Source organism: Panthera pardus, unplaced genomic scaffold (assembly GCF_024362965.1).
Source record: "Panthera pardus isolate Hobbes unplaced genomic scaffold, ASM2436296v1 HiC_scaffold_7, whole genome shotgun sequence".
Lineage (NCBI taxonomy): Eukaryota > Metazoa > Chordata > Mammalia > Carnivora > Felidae > Panthera > Panthera pardus.
In genome coordinates, this window is record NW_026527002.1 from 68,444,675 (window position 1) to 68,463,729 (window position 19,055).

The following is a 19,055-nucleotide window of genomic DNA, read 5'->3' on the forward strand; positions in this document are numbered from 1 at the left end:
GTGCCAGTGGATTCGGTTCTTGGTGAGAGCTCTCTTCCTAGCTTGCAGATGGCTGCCTTTTCTCTGTGTCCTCACATGCTGGCAGGCGAGTGAGCTCTGGATCTCTTCCTCTTTTTATCGGGACACTAATCTCATCACAGGGGCCTCATCCTCATGACCTTGTCTAAACCTAATTACCTCCCCAAAGCACCACCTCCAGATACCAGCACATTGAGGAATAAGTCTTCAACATATGGATCTGGGGGTGGATACAACATTCAGTCTATAACACCTTGTGTCAGGAGCTCCCCCCACCTACAGGTTTGCCCCAGGCTCTACAATTGATCATGTGTTTACTCAGGGGAAAATGAACACACACACACACACACACACACACACACACACACACACACACAATTTTGTTTTAACAAACACTTAATTTTGGAATAACTTTAAATTCACAGAATAACTGTAAAGATAGTGCGAAGAGCACCTGTATGTCCTTCGCCCAGCGTCCGCTATCATTAACATCTTACATTATCATGGTAATATTTGTCAAAGCTAAGAAACCGACATGGGTACATTATTTTTAGTGAAACTCCAGACTTTATTTGGATTTCACCAATTTTTCCATTAATGTCTTTTTCTTTTTCTGTTCCAAGACTCAATCCAGGATTGAATTTAGCTGCCATGCCTCTTTAATCTCCATTGGTCTGTGACAGCATCTCAGCCTTTCCTTGTTTTTGATGACCTTGACCAGCTTTGAGGAATATGGATCAGATATTTTGTACAATGTCCCTCAATTTGGGTTTAAGTGATGAAAAACGGTTTTTATTCTATGATGTATCTGCCATGAGTTTGATTTTGCTTTGGCCAGATGACCTATAACATTAATAGGGCCCTGCCTCATTTTGGGGAAGAAGCATCTCTTTTACATGCAGAATTTCTGTTGCTAAGTATTATCCCTCTGTCCTCAGTCCCTCTGGCACTGAAAGATGTCTGACCCAGAGGAAAGAGCATAGGCATTAGGATCATAAAAACTTGGATTCAAATCTTGACTTCACATTTGCTAACTTTGATCTTGGGCAAGTCGCTTAACTTCTGTGAGCCTCAGTTTAGTCTTTAAAACCCAAAGAGAAAGAGAGAGAATCAAAGGCTGAGTTTCTGGTAGTGTTGCTTAAGATTAAACGAGCTACAATGTAGCATTTGGAATATTACGTAGTACATGTGGGTATTTAATTAACTTCCATTATCTCCCCCTTACATTTGTTCTTTTTAGTCAAAAGAGCCTGCCTCTAAGTATCATCTGTTGTCATTTGTTTCTTAATAAGAATATATGGAAAATGAGCTTATCACAAGGAAAAAAATTCTAGCTTTGAATGGGGACAGATGACAACTAGACATTGGTGATCATTTTGCATTGTACACAAATATCAAATCATCGTGTCATACACCTGAAACTAATATAATGTTATATGTCGATTACACCTGAAAGAGAGAGAAAGGATGAAAGGAAGAAAGCAAGGAAGAAAGGAAAAGAAAGAAAGAAAGAAAGAAAGAAAGAAAGAAAGAAAGAAAGAAAGAAAGAAGAAAATAGAGAATAAAAAAGAGAAAAAAGAAAAAAGAAAAGAAAAGAAAAGAAAAGAAGGAAGGAGGAAAATGGAGACTGGAGTGACAATCCAGCTCACAATCCCCCTCGTAGTGCCATTATCTGTGTGATTCATTCCTTTCTTACAGTAATGGACCTGCCTTACTGGTCATAGAAGGGACATGTGATCCAAGTCACCCAATGGTAGGGCTCCCCTTCCCTGGCCATAGTGATTGGTCCAAGCTCAGCCAATCAGAGTTTTTCCCTGGAATTTTTTCCACTAAAGTTAAGAAGAGAAAGTTCTCTTTCCTCTCTGTTCATGCAGTTAGCCGTAAGGATAAGCTGCTTGTAGCTTTGCTTCTGCCGTGTGGAGACAGCCCGCCTGACAGCAGGAAACCAGCATGCATGAAGAAGCTGAGCTGAGAGATGGAGAGAGCATTCAATGGAACTCTAGTACTTGGGGACTGTCCTGGGGACAGCCTATCTCTGGCCTTTCCATAGTTTGGTGACCTGATTAAATCAAAGATCCTTTTTTCTTAAGTTATTTTTGGATTGCGATTTTATAAAGTGCAATTAAAAGCATCTGAATAGATTGCTTTTCTGAACTTCGCTGCCTATGCCACCTGTTCTAAGCACCTGGCCCTATAACCTGTTATCTTTCCTTTCCTCCTCCTGTGGACTGCTTGGTACCGAAGTGGCCTCCCTCTTTGGCCCTTTGCCCAACACTGGCTCTAACGTTAAAAGTCTAAATTACTCTGACACAGACCATCCACTCAAGGGACAAGAATCGAAATCTCTAGGAGCAAGTCTGTGAGAATGCACTGGAAAGAAATAAAACTACAGATGATGTCACCTAATTGTTCAGAACATAGACTCCAGAGTCCATCAGTCCTTACTCCATACCCTGCCTCTGTCACTCACTAGTTGTATGACTTCAGGCAACCCACTTAACCTCTGAGCCTGTTTCGCTTCGTTAATAAACGAGCACGAGGAGACCTTTTTATGCAGTTTTTGTGTGGGTTCAAGAAGATAACATACACGTGATGCCAAGCTGAGTGCCTGCTACCTTGCTGATACTTAACTTTACAATACCGGTCATTGATGATGATAATTAAAACTGTGTAAATCACCCGAATCCACCAATTCATCTGAGCCGCAGGAGAGGTGGAGTAGTCAGACTTTGTGTCTAGCTTGGTGTGCTTAGTATGAGACACACACGAAGCGCCCTCATGAAGTATTCTTGCCAAAAACAAAACAAAACAAAAATCTGATTCTGAATCTGAATCAAATCAATCCTCAAGGGCTCATCTATAGGAAAGGGGCATGAGAAAGGATAACAAGTTAAATAAAACTCTAAGGAAACAAACACACATTCAGAATGGGGGACATCGTAAAAGACAGATAACTTGATTTCTTCAAGGAGTCAATGGCAGGAGGAAAAAAAAAAGAAAGACAAACATACAGACAGACAGAGACAGAGACTGAGAACAAACCATGATTATGCTGTTATCTCACCATGTTATACTCATTTGGGAGGTACTGGAAAGAGTGCTGATTTTATGAGGTGACCTGAGCACGTATCCCTATCAGCTACAGTCATTACACAAATAAGCTTGTGTGATTCTTCGAGGGATGATAATCCAAGAGCTGAGGTGAGCTTCAAAAGAGACAATGTCTATGAACTAAGTAATGTGAAATCGTATGTATACATAACTTTGTTTACACTGTCTCACATAAATACCTATACACTAAGTTCCTGCAATGCTTATCATTTCTCTCCGTTTGCTCATACTGTCCTCCTGTGTTTCAAGCTTATCTGTAACCTGCCCCTCCACCCATTAATGCTGTCAACAAACTCTTACTGAATATCTGTGTGTGCTCAGGATGGCAGCAATTATAAACACAGTAAGAGAAAGTCCCTGCCCCGAGAGGATTTCCAATGCAGCCAAACTGTCACAGGTGCATCATGAAATAAAGGCAGAGGCAACCAAATGTGACATAGGGGTTGGGGTAGGCAGACACGGTTTCAAACCTCAGCTCCACCATTACTGGCTGAGTGGGTCAGATCCACTCTCCACCCCAAATCCCCTTGCTCATGGCTCTGGGAGACCCATATATAGGGACAGCTTTAACAGGCACAGGTAGTGCCTGCTGGCTCCTTACTGGGTTTGACTCCCAGAGGAGCTTGGAGACAGAGAGTAGAGGCAGGCAGGCTGGCTTCCTTCCTGAGCCATGACTTAGGACCTGCTGGCTCCTACAACCTGAGCTCTCTGCTCCTCTCAAAGTGGCCCTCAAGACCGTTTTCTCCTTCCCTCCTCCTTTTCGCCCTGGGGGTAACAGCCCTGCTGCTAACTAGTCCCGAAAAACTGCACTATCCCCTGTGTCTTCCTAATGCTGCCCACATCTTTCTAAATGATTCTCTATTAAACTGTTTTCGAGCTGCTTCCTTTGTGTGAGCCACCTGTTTCCTGCTGGAACTTGGACTCGACCACAAGATGGACTTTGACTAGTCTACAAGGTGGACTCTTAAACTTCTGGAGACTTTGTTTGCTCATCTGTAAAATAGGATTAAGTGTAATCTCTTCTTCTTGGTCCTAGGCAACTTCGGTTAGGAGAAGGCTTTGGAGTACAGGGAAGACTGAGCAGGGAGAAGGACAGATCAGGGTTCAGATCTGATTTCTGCTCTCACAAGTTGAGTGACTACTGGCATTTGGCAACAAATTTCTTTGCAGTTCAGTTCCTTGTGGGTAAAAGGATAATAGCCAATGTTTACTAAGACGAAGTTTTGGCTGAAACCTCAAAGATGGGGACAAAGCTAAGTAGCCGTGTGTCCTAAAGACAGGACCTCGACCCCTCTCCACAAGAATGCCTGGTCTGTATCCAAATCAACATTCCCAATAGTTTGTTTATAGGAAGGCTAGAAGCTTCCTTAGAGAAAAGGAATTCTTCCAAGGAGCCTCGTAGTATTGGGTATGGCATTGCTTCCATTCACCCACAACAAGATGAGGACATCTAGGATAATTGATCTTAGAGAGAGGATTCATTGGAAGAGGGCAGGCTGGATGCTTGTAGGATGTGGAGATGCAGGGACTGGTCCCAAGCTGTCCAGTCTTGGAGCATAGTGGAATTCTTGGGAGATCTTCAAATATGTTCTGTTGGCATTGGTTGCTAAGAGACTGGTGCCTAGTGCTTGCTTGGAGAAGGCTGGGGCTGGGGCTCGTGAAAGCTGCCCACGATGGCAAAGCAGGTATGTGAGCATTTTACTAGGGCCAGGTGAATGCCATGGAAAGCAGCCAGCTTAACTTATCTGCTCAAATGGACTGGGGTACCACGAGGTACAGACACTGAGAGAAGTCACAAGAGGTTAGTAGAGTGCCTTGCCAAGTCAGGGTCTCGAATGAAAGCCACCATTTGGATCCCACTATTTGTAGGGCCTTCAACAGCTAAAAGGACACCAAGAACAGCATCCGCCACGAGATCTCTCATCCTTCTCACCACTCTAATCTTGGAATATCCATCGGCAATTAGGCGAGTCAAGTAAGAGGTGGAGCAAAGATTGTTGAAGAACAGATCAAAGGCGCTATGTCTTTTCTGGTACCTGAGCATCTGAATACACCTGAGCCGGGCAGAAGGGAGAAGCTCTGAACTGGATATGAGATTCAATTTTGATTTCAATTGGACTGGACATTTTAATACTTACAAGTGACCAGGAAGCTATAGACTGTCCCCAATATGCCATCAGGGGAAGGAAGAGGCAAATGAGTGTGAAGGCCATAGGGAGAAAAAGAAAGCTATTTCCTGACACTATCAACCAGGTCCAACCTATTTCCAACAAACCTATTGTATTTACCATGCAGAGTATTTGTCAAAAATAAGTGAAATGACATGAAGTCGTGCCTGGAACAGTGCATACTTGTGAAAAGCAACAGTATTAAGATTCCAGTGTATATGTTACAGTGCGAGTGAACAACACACGAAGTAGTCACATCCCAACAGTTGACGTAGAAGACTGGCTGCCCACAGTGAGCTTTGCTCCAGGGATCTGTTTTTAGGGGATCCCAGTTTCCTCCTGGAAGCAGCCTGTCCTGCTTTTTGGACCTGGTTGCCCTTTCAGAACAATCAAATTCTTTCTGTTAAGAATAGAATACCTAGGTGTCTATGTTCTTTTCGGCTTCTTTTTCACCTCCCTTTAGTAATTCACTAACTCTATCATTTAACTATTACATCCTTTAAAGGCGAGTTAGGTGAGCAGGCTTGCCTGGATTGAACAGGTGACAAAACGCAGGCTGGGGCATTAAGAAATTCATCAAAATTCACATGTAGGACACAGACCTTGAGACTTTGAGAAGACTCACTCCCTGGTTTCGTACACTCAGCGAATGTCGAGTGGCTGTTCTCATAAGAGCACATTTGTGGCAATACACAAAAGCCATCAAAGCTTCTGTGTAATCAACATATCCCTTCCTGGCTGTACCCGTGTGGCAGGCACGGAGGGTGAGTGCCCATCTTTAACCACTTCATGGCTAGTATTTTGGAGACCACACAGATTCAGAAAGCCAGCTGGTATCTGAGTGGGGGGTACAACTGAGCTTCAACTGCCAGTACTCCTTCGCCACGCCCACCACCATCCCTGTGCGTGGGTCTTGCGACGAGAGTAAGACTGCTGTAAGCCAAGGAAAAAGGGAGTTTCTTCCCCTCTCTTTTTTGCCTAAAATATACTTTGTACAGTTTACAGAATGTTTCACCTAACCCTCCACGTTAGTGGTTCTTAATGTTTTGGAGGATGTGCACAACCATGGGATTCTCCTGAAAGACTTGGAAATTTTTCTCAGAAAGAGAAGCCCATGGAAGACAGAGACACAAAATTGGTCTAAGTATCAGAAGGTTCATGAACACTATGTATAGATCTTTGCACATCAGTAAACTCCAGGCTGAGATTCCTGCACTCATACAAGTGGAAGAGAACCAGAGGATCGATGAATCCAACATGGTTCCCCTTCCAAGTAGGGCAGGAGAAGAGAGGACAAGGTCTCTTGGATCAACGCTACTGAAATGTGCCCTACGGGAAGTCCTCGACTGAGCCTTCCCCAGGCACTTTCACTCAGCAAACAGCAATGTTTACCAGTGCTACACAGTTCAGGGAAGTTTGCTTCAAGTCCAGCTTGCATTCCTGACTGTGATTCATGTTATATGGATCGCCATCATGCACAGGAACCAAGTACCATCCTTGGCTGCTGGATTTAATGAGCACATTTTGTTTTAATGTTTAGCTAATAACGCCTTGAAAGAAAGCTGCCAAATGCCTCATATTTTGTGGCCCCTGATTCCTGCATCCTCTCTCCTCCTCCACCACCCGGGATGCAGAGGAGACTGATGAGCTCATGTTAGAAACACAGTGAACACAGAGTAGGGACAGTCCCTGTAGAGAGAGTCCCTCCTTGTCAGACCATAGGTGGGTGTCAGCGAGGGAGCTGATACAGAGAGCCAGGGGGAGTATGTCCGCCATTTTGTCTGTTAAATGCTGTCTTCACCGACTTTACCACTAAACACACTGCTTTTGGTGGAATGAGGGGTGGGAAGCATGGGAACGAGAGCAAGGTATGAGACTCTCGTGGTGAGAATGATGAAGGCAAGAAGACTCGAACTTTTACAGGCTGAGAAAGCTGACCGGAAAAACAAAACAAAACAAAAAAGATAAAGAAAAAAAAATCACAACTAACCCAGAGATGAACTACTTAAGCACCATCTCATGACCTGGTGTCACCCCGGGCTTAGGAAGGCTCAGCAAACCCCTGCAGCAAGAGCTTTTACCTCAGAGAGGACGAGGAGGGGTGGCTTTTAAACCTTCCTTCGTAACCCTTACACGTGGGGTGAGAAGCCTGCTCCGTTGTGTTGATTTAATAACAGAGGTCACCTTGCTACCTGCACAGCTTTCTTCGTCGGCTTTTTTCTCAAGTGGGAAGCTTAAGACCTGTTTGTTGTTTAGACGGGACTGTCTGGAAGCAAATGCGTTCAAATAATGGAGGTAGCGAAACGTTTCCCCAAGGGAGGTTGCATCCTCGTTATCATGGTCACTGTCATCATATCATCATGGTTACCTTGCCAGATGCAAAAACAGTATTGAGTGCGCGCGCGCGCGCGTGTGTGTGTGTGTGTGTGTGTGTGTACAACTTCCCAGAAATCCTGCAAATGTAGGGACGTTTAGTTGTCCTTTCATGTGTGAGCACACTCAGGCTCCCAAAGACTCGATGGCCTCCCCGGGGACTCTCACTTCACTCAAAGATCAATAGCACCAGAATGATGTTCCTGATGTCATTGGCTACCAAAACCCTCAGGGTTCCATTATTTGCTCTGTTTCCAAAGACTGATTTAACCAATGGATTTGCAGATGGTAGCTACTAAGTGTCAGACGTCTTGCTGGGTTGTAGGGACACCAAAATGACAAGCCACCATCCTCAGGAAGCCCACAGTCTAGTAAAGGAAACTATCGGCTGCTGAAATATTTGGGAATCTGTCTTAACCACTAAAGCACTATACATATAGTGGCTGACGTGGTTGCACTAAAGCAATGTGTCACTCTCCTCTTTCACCCATTTCTTGAGGAGCTGTGCCAACCTCACGTATAACCTTTATGTTCCTTATTGCTTTTCCTCTGGGCCCGACCTCCAGGCTGCAGGTGAAAGTCTGCATCTGGTCTCTATGTTCCTTTCTGCTGGTTCCCTGGTCACTGTTCTGTGGCCCTGTCTGTCCACCACGAGCTGCTCGACCGCGGGCCTTCACCAGGTCCGGTCTTGCCTGTTAGCGCCTGGACCCGATTTCTGAATCCTGTGACCAGTGACTCAGACAACTTTTGGAGAGGAGGGGGAAGTCAAAGAACCAGGTCATAAAGGCCCCTTAGGGTGCTGAAGAAGCGTCTGGCTCTGAGGAAGTGCCCAAGGAGAGGGTAGAATAAGTTTGTAGAGTGTAGCGGTTATAAGCAAGGACTGAACAGGGGCGTCTCACAAACTTTTTCTCAGAAGTCTTTCTAGCTATATTGGAGCAGTAATTAATCGCTGTCTGCCTTGGTTTCTGGGGAGTTAATAATAATAAATCCCTTACAGGGTGACTCAAAGTAGTGACTGAATTATCAGAGCAAAGTAATTATCGTTGTACGGTACTTTGCCATTTAATTGAAAAAGTCTTAGATTGCCGTATGAACACTCGATGACATGTGGTCCCCGTGGCCTTTGTGCTGGGCGTGTGCAAGTGACTGGCCCAGATCCACTCTCCATTCTTCTCTGTGCCCCAGGAGGCCGCCTGGAGGAACCCATCAATGGGTTCTCTTGCCATTCGGCTTCTTGTAGGCTTTGGCTAATTATCAACACCAGCAGAAGAGGGAGGAGTGTGAGGTGGGGTGTTTATTCTGAGTCACACCTGGAGACGGCCACCTCCTTCCTCTTTGGGTCTGTCTCATGTCAGGCAGCTTTCTCCATACTGGTCAGGCCCTCTCTGTTTCTGTTCGATATGCCACTCTGTCCCTCTTTCCCTTGGACCTGGGGATGCAAAGGAACCTTGTTCTTATCAGCCCTGGTACTGGCCCTCAGGGTTTCCTTATACCCACACGTGACATCAGGAGTCTCTCCATGAAACTCGCCTTGACTGTGACTAACCTGAAGGGCATGTCTTCTCCCAGGAACAAGACTGAAGCCACTCCCTTCACTTTGCCTGAGATGCTGCTGCTTGCTCCAAAAGAGGGCCGGAGTCCAGCTTTGAAGTTCTTGTCTTCTGGTTGGAATTTCTGTTGGCAGGATAATTGAGAACGAAGTACTAGTTAAAATAAATTACCCTGGGGACGATAGGTCCTGAAGGAATAAAGGGAAATGTTGCAAGGAGATTTTAGCCCTAGAGATGAACAAATCCTAAGGGAAGAGCTGACAAACGGAATCAGGAACCACCTACCTCAGTTCTCATACCTCCCCAAATCCCCCTACCACATCTTCCTCCCTGTCTAGCACCTCCAGGCTCCCTGCCACCTGCCACCCCCCAGGACTCCTGAGAGCAGATCTGGGACCACACTGGCTCTGGGGCAGGGCGGGGCTGGGAATGACTGACGAAGAGCAGAACAGATGTTCAACTTCACTGGTAACCGAAGAAAGGAAATTAAAAAGCAATAATGGTTGTAAGAAATGAGGAATGCTTTCTAAGCCAGGACACGTTTTTAGATTCACAGGTTTAATGAAAAGACTTCTGGTGTCAGCTCAGAGATGTAGAGAACCGGAAAGGACAAAGGGGGAGAAGCGGGGAGGGCACAGGGCTGTCCTGGAATCTGGGAGAAGCAGGCATTTGTAAAGGAGACACGGGATCCAAGAATTTGTTCATTTACTACCCCGGGGCCGATGCCAGGTAAGAAGATTCAGTTAAACTCGTGTGTGGTTATATGTGTTTTGTGAAAAATACATAGAGATAAACACACACACGTATATAAATTCACTGATGCAAACATATGGTGGGTAAGCATTAATTTGAGTTTAGGGTACTGTAAATTATACCATGCCTGGTTCATTTCACAACGTGGGTTTAATCATTCTCATTCAGCCCGTTGTTACCTGTACTCTTATTTTACATTTTATTCATCTAATTTTTTAAATGTTTATTTATTTTTGAGAAAGAAAGAGCACAAGCAGGGGAGGGGCAGAGAGAGAGACACAGAATCCGAAGCAGGCTCCAGGCTCTGAGCTGTCAGCACAGAGCCCGACGTGGGACTCGAACTCACGAACCACGAGATCATGACCTGAGCCAAAGTCGGACGCTCAACCGACTGAGCCACCCAGGTGCCCCAATTTTACATTTTATTTTTAAATATTTCAAACTTACGTAAGAGGACAGAGAGTATAGACATCGACAGAGCTCTCGCTCCCCAGGTTTAACCAAAGAGGATATATGTCACCTTCCACATTGGCCACCCCTCCTGTGTTTAAACACGGCCGCCCCAGCTCCTTGGATTCAGCCGACTTCCGGGACAATGCCTACCCCATCTTACTGCCCACGCCCACCGCACCATGCCTGGACAACTGCAGCCCGTGTTCTCCTCCGGTTCTAGCAATCCACCCCCTTCCTCTCCGAATGGAACTCAGTGTGGTGAGGCAGAACATCAAAGTTCATTTTTGTTTCTCTTGGAGCTGGTGAGTTTTTGTTTTCATGTGTAAGCAAAAGGATCTTCTCTGAGCCTCAGCTTTGAAACAGAAGTTGGCTTGTACCCGGCCTAAAATAGCATGCTTCCTGTCACACAAAGACCTTAATGTTAAAAAAAAAAAAAAAAAAAACTCTTGGTTTTTGAAGCTCTGATTTGTACTAACTCATTTAACAAATTGTTCCATTTGTCTTTCCAGCAACACTGTGAGATGGATGGGGTGAGCCCTGCATGACAGACGGGACCCAGAGAACGGGAAAGGTCACCAGCTTACCCAGGTATACAAATGTATATCTGTCAGGCGTCAAAGCCTGCACTTTCTTTCTTTCTTTCTTAATGTTTATTTATTTTGAGAGAAAGAGAGAGCACCAGCAGGGGAGGGGCAAAGGGAGGGGGGTAAAGAGGACCCAGAAGCGGGCTTCGAGCTGACAACAGAGAGCCCGAAGTGGGGCTCGAACTCACCAACCATGAGATCGTGACCTGAGCAGAAGTAGGACACTCAACCGACTGAGCCATCCAGGCGCCCCAACACCTGCACTTTGTTTTTAATGACGAAGGCACAGGTTGCCTTTTATCTTACAATATCTAGATCCGTTACTCATAAGCCTTTTCTAGGTCTGTGGCTACATTCAAGGTAATTGACGCTGAAAGGTAAATGACCTCCACGTTCGTAAGGACAAGGGGGACTAGCCGATGGTTTTTTATAGCAAGACCTTTAATTCCTGGCTATGATATTATTTTGGACTTAGAGGAAAGATCCAGCAGAATTTCGTTACTATCTGCCTTAGGTCAGTGACATCAAAGCAGCCCTTGCAACAGTGATTTGGGTGAATGTAGATTCAATGCCTGCAGAAGGCCCTGGAGAGAGAAGAAATGCAGGGAGCAGGATGGGCAGAGGAGGATTCTAAGCAAGGATGTGGTCTCTGGTCTCGGCAGGATCCAGCCTTCGCCTGATCAAAAAGGGAGCTCTGGAGCATGAAACACACCTGCTTAGTCATTGCCCCTTTGAGGCAGTGTGGAAAGACGAGAGATACCTTCTCACAGCAGTAGGGGAATTTGTGTGGGGACCAAGTAAAGGGAATCTGGAAAGGGAACCAAAATCCCAGCTCCACTGTCCTTGAACATTTGAAGGACTGATTGATGAGGGCCACAAGTGTCCATTTGCATTACAATGGAAAGCCGCAGCATCATTAAAAAGATCGAATTGGAACTAAAGAAAACCTGCTACCTTTTAGACGCTTGGACACGCTGAATAAGGAGATTAAGTAGAGGGAGGTGGGAAAGTCGGTCCTAAGTGGTTAATTTCCTCTACCACTTGCAAAACCATTCAACTGAAGTGAAGTGAGAATGAGTTTGGTCCATGGCTGACTACCTTCAGAACCTTCTGCTATTCTTTGTGATGAGGCCTTCAAGGAAGGCCCCGTTGCCAGCCTTGAGATTGCTGATTTCAAGGCACTTCTAAGACAAAAATAAAAATTCCACTACTTTCTGCGGGAGATGACTGTCTGCTCCTTTAGAGCTGGGCCGGAGGGAGCATTCAGAATACATTGCTGGGAGTAAATGGAATTTCTCAGCTATTTAAATTGCAATTCACCCCTGAAAACTCCCATTTTATCAAAACTCCTGGTTAATACTATTTTCCATGCTCAAGTATTCTCCCCAGATACACAGGCAGGAGATGCAGGAGCCCGGGGGAGACTGTGCCGGGAACAAAGTTCCTTTAAGGGGCCTCAGATACTAACATCCTTACTGCCGTGTAACAAACAAAACTTAGAAAGGCCTGAGCTTTAACATGGCAGACAGGTGTGCAGAAGGACAGCGGGTGTTCTACAGGAATCAGAGGATTTAATCTGCCTCTCATTAGTCGTACGCCCATGAGAAAGTCATATGGTCTCTCTGAGCCTTTAAGTTCCCATCTCTGAAATGTGTTTTGGAACACCTTTTTTGCTATCTCAAAGAACTGTCGTGATGATTACATTAGGTTAATTTATAGGTATGATTTATATACAACAGTGCTACACAAAACCCTACAATTAAGACTATGGTAGGCAAAATTCTAAGACAGCCCCCAAGAATCCCATCCCCTGGTGTATGTACCTTATATTATCCCTCCTCCTTGAGTGTGAGTATGTCCTGTGAATATGATAGGCTAGTCACTCCCATGATTAGACTATGTAGCTTAAGTCTCTATCTTAACAGACCAAGGAGAGGCTTTTCCTGCTGGCTTCAAAGAAAGTAAGTTTCTAGGCCATGTTAGGACCTGAGGGTGGCCTTGAGGAGACGAATGGACTGTCAGCCAGCGAAGAAACAGGGACCTCAGTACCGCAACCAAAACTCAAAATCTACCAACAACCTCAAGGAGGATGAAAGGAGAGCCCAGGCTCAGAAAGAACTCGGTCCAGCCAACACGTTGATTTTAGCCTCATAAGACCCTGAGCAGAAAATCCAGTTGTTCTGTGCCAAAACTTCTGACCTATGAAAACCATGACATAATAAATGGGTGTTGGTTTAGCCTCCAAGTTTGTGCTAATTTGTTACGTAACTATAGAAAGTGGATATAGGGGCGCCTGGGTGGCGCAGTCGGTTAAGCGGCCGACTTCAGCCAGGTCACGATCTCGCGGTCCGTGAGTTCGAGCCCCGCGTCAGGCTCTGGGCTGATGGCTCGGAGCCTGGAGCCTGTTTCCGATTCTGTGTCTCCCTCTCTCTCTGCCCCTCCCCCGTTCATGCTCTGTCTCTCTCTGTCCCAAAAATAAATAAAAAAAAAAAAAAAAAAAAAAAAAAAAAAAAAAAAAAAAAAAAAAAAAAAAAAAAAAAAAAGAAAGTGGATATACAACTGGTTGTTCTGAAATGGTTGATTGAGGACCTCTGAAACCCGCTTCTCCATAACGGCAATGAGAACCCTAGTGAAAACTGTCAAAATTAACTGTTTCGTAACTGAAAAATCACCAGTGGCTTGCAACAACCCCAGCAGAATTTACTCAAGAAAAATGGCCGAATCTCAACAAGGACAGGGAGTATCGTGGCATTTTAACGGGACTTAAGCCCATCACCCTCTCCCCAGCACTTCAGTAGCATCGAAAGCCAATAGCCTCACAATTACAGTAGCTGTGAAAAATAGCAGATTAGCAGCTACTGAAGAAAGCAAAATGGCTTTGGAGCTTCTAGGAAGTCCCATTCCTAGAAACTGTCGCCATGTGATCTGTCTGGCAGTTCACGGAAAAGCTCCACTTTCAAGAATGCCTTTATCTGATCTAATCAGAGCGTGCTTTCTGAGGAGCCCCACCCACAGAGTATTTGTCAAATATAATCAGTGGCAATTGTTTAATATCACAGCTGCCTGAGGATGTGTTAAACAGTTGGAGCTAACAAGTGGCAAACCAAAAGTATTAAAAAGAAAAGCAAAACTGGGTAATGAGATACCATAGGCATCTTTGAAAAGCTCCAGCATATTCCCGGGAGTCTAGAAGCCCATGTGCATATTCAGGACTGTTGGGTATGCCCAGGAAAGCCTTGAGAATGTCCTACTCTCACCTCTGGTTATCTTGAGTCTCTGTGTGAGCAAGGAGTTGAGCACAGACTAGAGTTGTAAATTGCCTGCCAGAGCGCTGAAAACATAACTCTACACACACACACACACACACACACACACACACACACACACACCTTACTTAACAAGGCTGGAAGATTATTAGTTTGAGTAATTTTATGGAAACCTCTTGTCCAGTCATCAGTTAACCACTAGGCTACATGAATAGAAACTTCAGTAAGTTACACATGACATAGAATACATATTTTACACAAAGAGTCCAGGAATGTCACTAAATTAGCAAACAGTGGCAACAATAACAAAGCTCAGAGAAGAGAAGGAGTCTGAGTTTCAGAACTGACACACCATATTATTTTAAATGTCCAGTTTTCAGTAACAATAGCAACAAATACAAGACATGAAATGAAATAGGAAAGTATGGCCCATACACAGGAAAAAAAAATAGTTTACAGAAACTGTCCCTGAGAAAGCCCAAAATACTGGACTCACTAGGCAAAGACTTAAATCAGTTATCACTGATATATTCCATTCCACTTGGTCATGATGTGTTATCCTTTTTTATATATGCCTGCATTTGGTTTGCTTATGTTTTGTGAAGAATTTTTGCATTTATCTTGATGAGGGATATTAGTCTAAAAGTTTTTGCTATTTGGGAGGCATTTCAAAATAAAGCAAACCCACAGTTTTTCCCGAGTGTCTATTCTGTCCACGAAGCATAAGCACATGTTTAATTGCTATGTGACTTTGGACAAGTTATGTGACCTCTCTGAGCCTCAATGTCCTCATCTATAAAATGGGAATAATGTTAATATCTGCTTCATTGGGTTGTTATGAAGATTGAATGAGAAAATATGTATTACGATAGGTTGAACTGTTGTCTCCAAAAAAGATATGCTGAAGTCCTAACCCTCAATATCCCAGAATGGGACTTTATTTGGAAATGGAGACATCGTAGATGTGATTAGTTAAGATGACAGTAAGACGTGAGTAAGGTAGGCTCTTCCCCCAATATGACCAGTGTCCTTATAAAAAGGTAACTAAGTGACGACACAGACACGTGGGGGAGAACGCCATGTCACAACAGAGATGGAGATTGGAGTTATGCTACCGTAAGCCAAGGGATGCCTGTGGCTACCAGAAACTAGGAAAAGGCAAGGAAGAACATCTCTCAGAGACTTTCAAAGGGAGTTTGGTCCTGTCAACATCTTGACTTTGGACCTTCTAGCCTTCAAAACTGTGAAACAATGCATTTCCATTGTTTTAATCCACTGAGTTTGTGGCATTTTGTTATGGAAGCCCTAGGAAACTAACGTACGTGCGACGCTCTGAGAACAATGCCAGGCGTAGGATAACTCCATAGTTGTTTGTATTAATTTTAAAACAATTTCATAAGTTAGGTAATTAGTCTATTCTGGCTACCATATCAAAATACCGCAGACTGGGTGGCTTAAACAACAGAAACTTCTTACAGTTCTGAAAGCTGGAAGTCCAAGGTCAGGGTGCCAGTGTGGTCGGGTCTCTGCAAGGACTCTACCTTCTTGCTGTATGCTCACGTGGTGGAGACAGGAAGCAGGGTCTCTGGTGTCTCTTTTTATAAGGACACTCATCTCATCATGACCTCATCTAAACTTAATTGCCTCTTTTTTGTAATGTTTATTTTGAGAGAGAGAGAGAGAGAGCACAGCAGGGAGGGGCAGAGAGAGAGAGAGAGGGAGAGACAGAGAATCCCAAGCAGGCTCCATGCTGTCAGCACAGAGCCCAACGTGGGGCTTGAACTCACGAACTGTGAGACCATGACCTGAGCAGAAATCAAGAGTCAGACGCTTAATCGACGGAGCCACCTGGGCGCCCCATAAACCTAATTACCTCTTAAATGCCCAACCTCCAGACACCATCACACTGGGGGTTAGGGCTTCAACATATGAATTTTGGGGAGCACAATTCAGTCCATAGCAGTAGGTATTATTAACTCCATGAAAATGGAGTCTCAGTGAAATTAGTACATGAAAAACTATAAAAGGACAATGGTATTAAGAGGAAAATATTCTTGTAGACATGTGAATTCCTCATGGGCATTTTCACACACAGCCATCCATACATATACATCCATGTATATTCCATAGTAACAGTCATGTTATAGGTCCTGAACTCAGAGCCTGAGTTCAATTCCACTTTCTGCCAATCATGAACTTTGGGGCCTTGAGGAAGTTACTTAACAGTTTGGAGTCTCAATGTCCGTTACCTGCAAAGGGGAGAATTCCTAATTTCATGGAGTAGTTGTGGGCACTAAATGACAAATACATATAAAGAGTGTCCTAGAGTGCATGGCACAAAGCAGACATCGATTAAGAGTTCAGACATCAAAGATACATATACAAACTTGTTTAATGCCCGTGTGATTGTTAGAACAGATTTGGACGACTTCCATATCCAACAATAAGTCACACAAACTACGGTTCATTCCCATAGATACTATTCAGGCACAAAACAGAATAAGATAGATTTTTTTTAACCTCCTGGGTTCTCTTCCCATCCCTAAGTGTTGTGTGACTTTAGGCAAGTGATTTAACCCCTCTGGGCCTGTTTTCCTATCTAAAATATGAAAATAAAAGCAGGACCTTTTTCACAGAGTTGTCATGAGGGTTACATGGCATATAGTCCATACAAGATGCTTAAAATCTTCCCAGGCACATAGCAAGTATGTGATAATTATTATCCATTATTACATTATAATTCCATTTGTGTGGAAGGAAGGAAGAAGGCTAATTGATTAATTTCTGGGAAAAGATATAAGAATCTGCTATTAGCTGTTGTTTCTGGGGAGTGAGAGTGGGAAGTAAGAGTGGGAAGTGAAAGAGAGAAGGGCTTCAACCTTCCCTTTACCCCTCGGGTGCCATTGGGAAAAACCACCCCCGAATCATTAGCTCTACCTCTTCCCTCTTTCTCACATAATGAAGGCTAGACTGAATGGTAGGTGAGCACTTTCTTTTACTGCCAGCCAAGGCTGTTGTTCAGTCAGGACACATGAGTACAGTAGCTAAAAGATCTCCGTTCTACTTGGTACATGGCCTCCTTGCCCCCATTATCCAGTAAGGAAGCATTAACTCCTTGCCTGCTGGGGGGGCTCTGAGAGCCTCTGGGATGCTGATTCACCATGACTGGTTTCTTTAGGCGCCTGTAATCCAAGTTAGTAAATATTTTGACTCACTCTTGGTGCTAGGCATTGAGCTCAGGGCTTTGCACCCATTGTATTCGACTCTAAATAAGTCTTCAAGGGACTTATTCTTATTTTCCCAGTGATGAAATACAGATTACTTATTATATAACTGGCCCAATAGCACACCACTAATAAGAGTCTCTCTGGCTCCCAAGGACATGCTCCTCTCATTGTGTCTTTGCTTTCATTGGCTCACATTCTGTCTCTAAAAATATTCCTATGTTCTGCCTCAACGAGTTATTTTTAAAAAGTTAGTTTTACCAGCTTTGTAGTTCTGGCTTGTTCCAACTGGTTCAACAGTTTCCAGAGAAGAGCAGAATTATCATCAACTCTGTGAATAATTAACAAGTTGAGTTTGATCTCTGGACTAAAACTGACCACTGAACTTAATATTTGCCATGAACAAAAAGACAAGGAAAATTTCCCTAAATCAGCACTTTTTCCATGCCTGGAGAAGTAAGGAAGCCAGAGAATCATTCTCACTCTGTTGCCCCTCTAGGAGATGAAGTCCCCTGCTCAAGGTCACAGGTGCTGAACCCAGCCTGGAGGCTGGGACTCTACTCTGTGGGGACTGGACAAGGTTTTGGAAATTAAATAGTCTCAGGCTGAAGTCATTATCAGTTGTGTGACATTGGGCAAAGTTACTCCCTCCTTCCCTCCACTTCCTTCATCATTTGTAAATGGGGGTGGTAGTATTTATAGGTACTTAAGCTAATATTCTGCAGTGATATTAACATTTTTCAGCAGTCATCAACCAATCAAAGTGGTGCACATAGAACTTCAGCCGAGTGCTGGAGGCCCCAACTCTGCAGGCGTGTACCTGTTAGTTTTGGGGGATGTTGTGGCGGGGGGGGGGGGGGTCCCAGGGCAGAGGCAAGGTAGCCAGGAAAGTGGGAGTGCTGAGGGGGTGAGGGGCAGGTTTTGGGGAAGCAGATATTTATTAACTGCTATGGAAGTGTTTTAAGATTTTAACATTCCTTGGCGAGAATGACATTAAAAACATGTATCCCACTCCCATTTTGCAAATGGAACAAAATGCTGACAACAGATGAATCTGCATCAAGGGTAGATAAGAGTTTCTTTTGCATTATGCTTATTGAAGCAACTTTGAAATTCTGCCCAAATAATAAGTTCAAGTAAAAAAAAAAAAATCATAGCCCTTTGTACAGAGGGCTTTGTCTTCTCTCAGCTCTTGGTCATCTGTCAGTTGGATTGTTCAGTTTCTTGCCTTCATTGACTCAGTTTTCAGAGTACCAGGGGCCACTGAAGAAGGTATAGGTGGAATGTTCCACCTCGCCAACTTTCAGCAGCACCGAGGAAATCTGAAGACAAGCTTTTGTGATTGTGTGACCTGGAAATGCTTGCATTTCCACTCTGATAACTGTGGGCTGAATCTTGTTTGGCCTATTTCACAGGTCAGCCATCTTGGACAAATCATGACTTCATATTAAAATAAGAATCACCGTGGCAACCTCCCAGATTATACTGGAGATTAAATGAAATACCACTTGTAAGGCTGCAACCATGGGGTCTGGAGTATAGTATGTGCTCAGTG

The 19,055-nt window shown here is 44.2% G+C and overlaps 1 protein-coding gene and 2 long non-coding RNA genes across 6 annotated transcripts in view; 2 read left to right on the forward strand and 1 right to left on the reverse strand.

Annotated features, from left to right (window-relative positions):
• The window catches only part of LRATD2 (LRAT domain containing 2), a 134,155-nt gene that overhangs the window by 100,304 nt on the left and 14,796 nt on the right, over window positions 1-19,055 (reverse strand). For all 4 annotated transcript variants that reach the window (XR_002082842.2, XR_008419878.1, XR_008419879.1 and 1 more), the window contains exon 3: window positions 9,217-9,344. The gene's annotated coding sequence lies outside the window, so the exon portion shown is untranslated. The remainder of the gene's footprint in view (window positions 1-9,216; window positions 9,345-19,055) is intronic.
• Window positions 9,243-10,852, forward strand: LOC128775260 (uncharacterized). The gene is made up of 3 exons (XR_008419881.1): window positions 9,243-9,346; window positions 10,212-10,377; window positions 10,468-10,852. It is a non-coding gene; the product is annotated as an uncharacterized LOC128775260 (long non-coding RNA).
• Window positions 10,867-13,249, forward strand: LOC109273145 (uncharacterized). The gene is made up of 2 exons (XR_002082850.2): window positions 10,867-11,014; window positions 12,936-13,249. It is a non-coding gene; the product is annotated as an uncharacterized LOC109273145 (long non-coding RNA).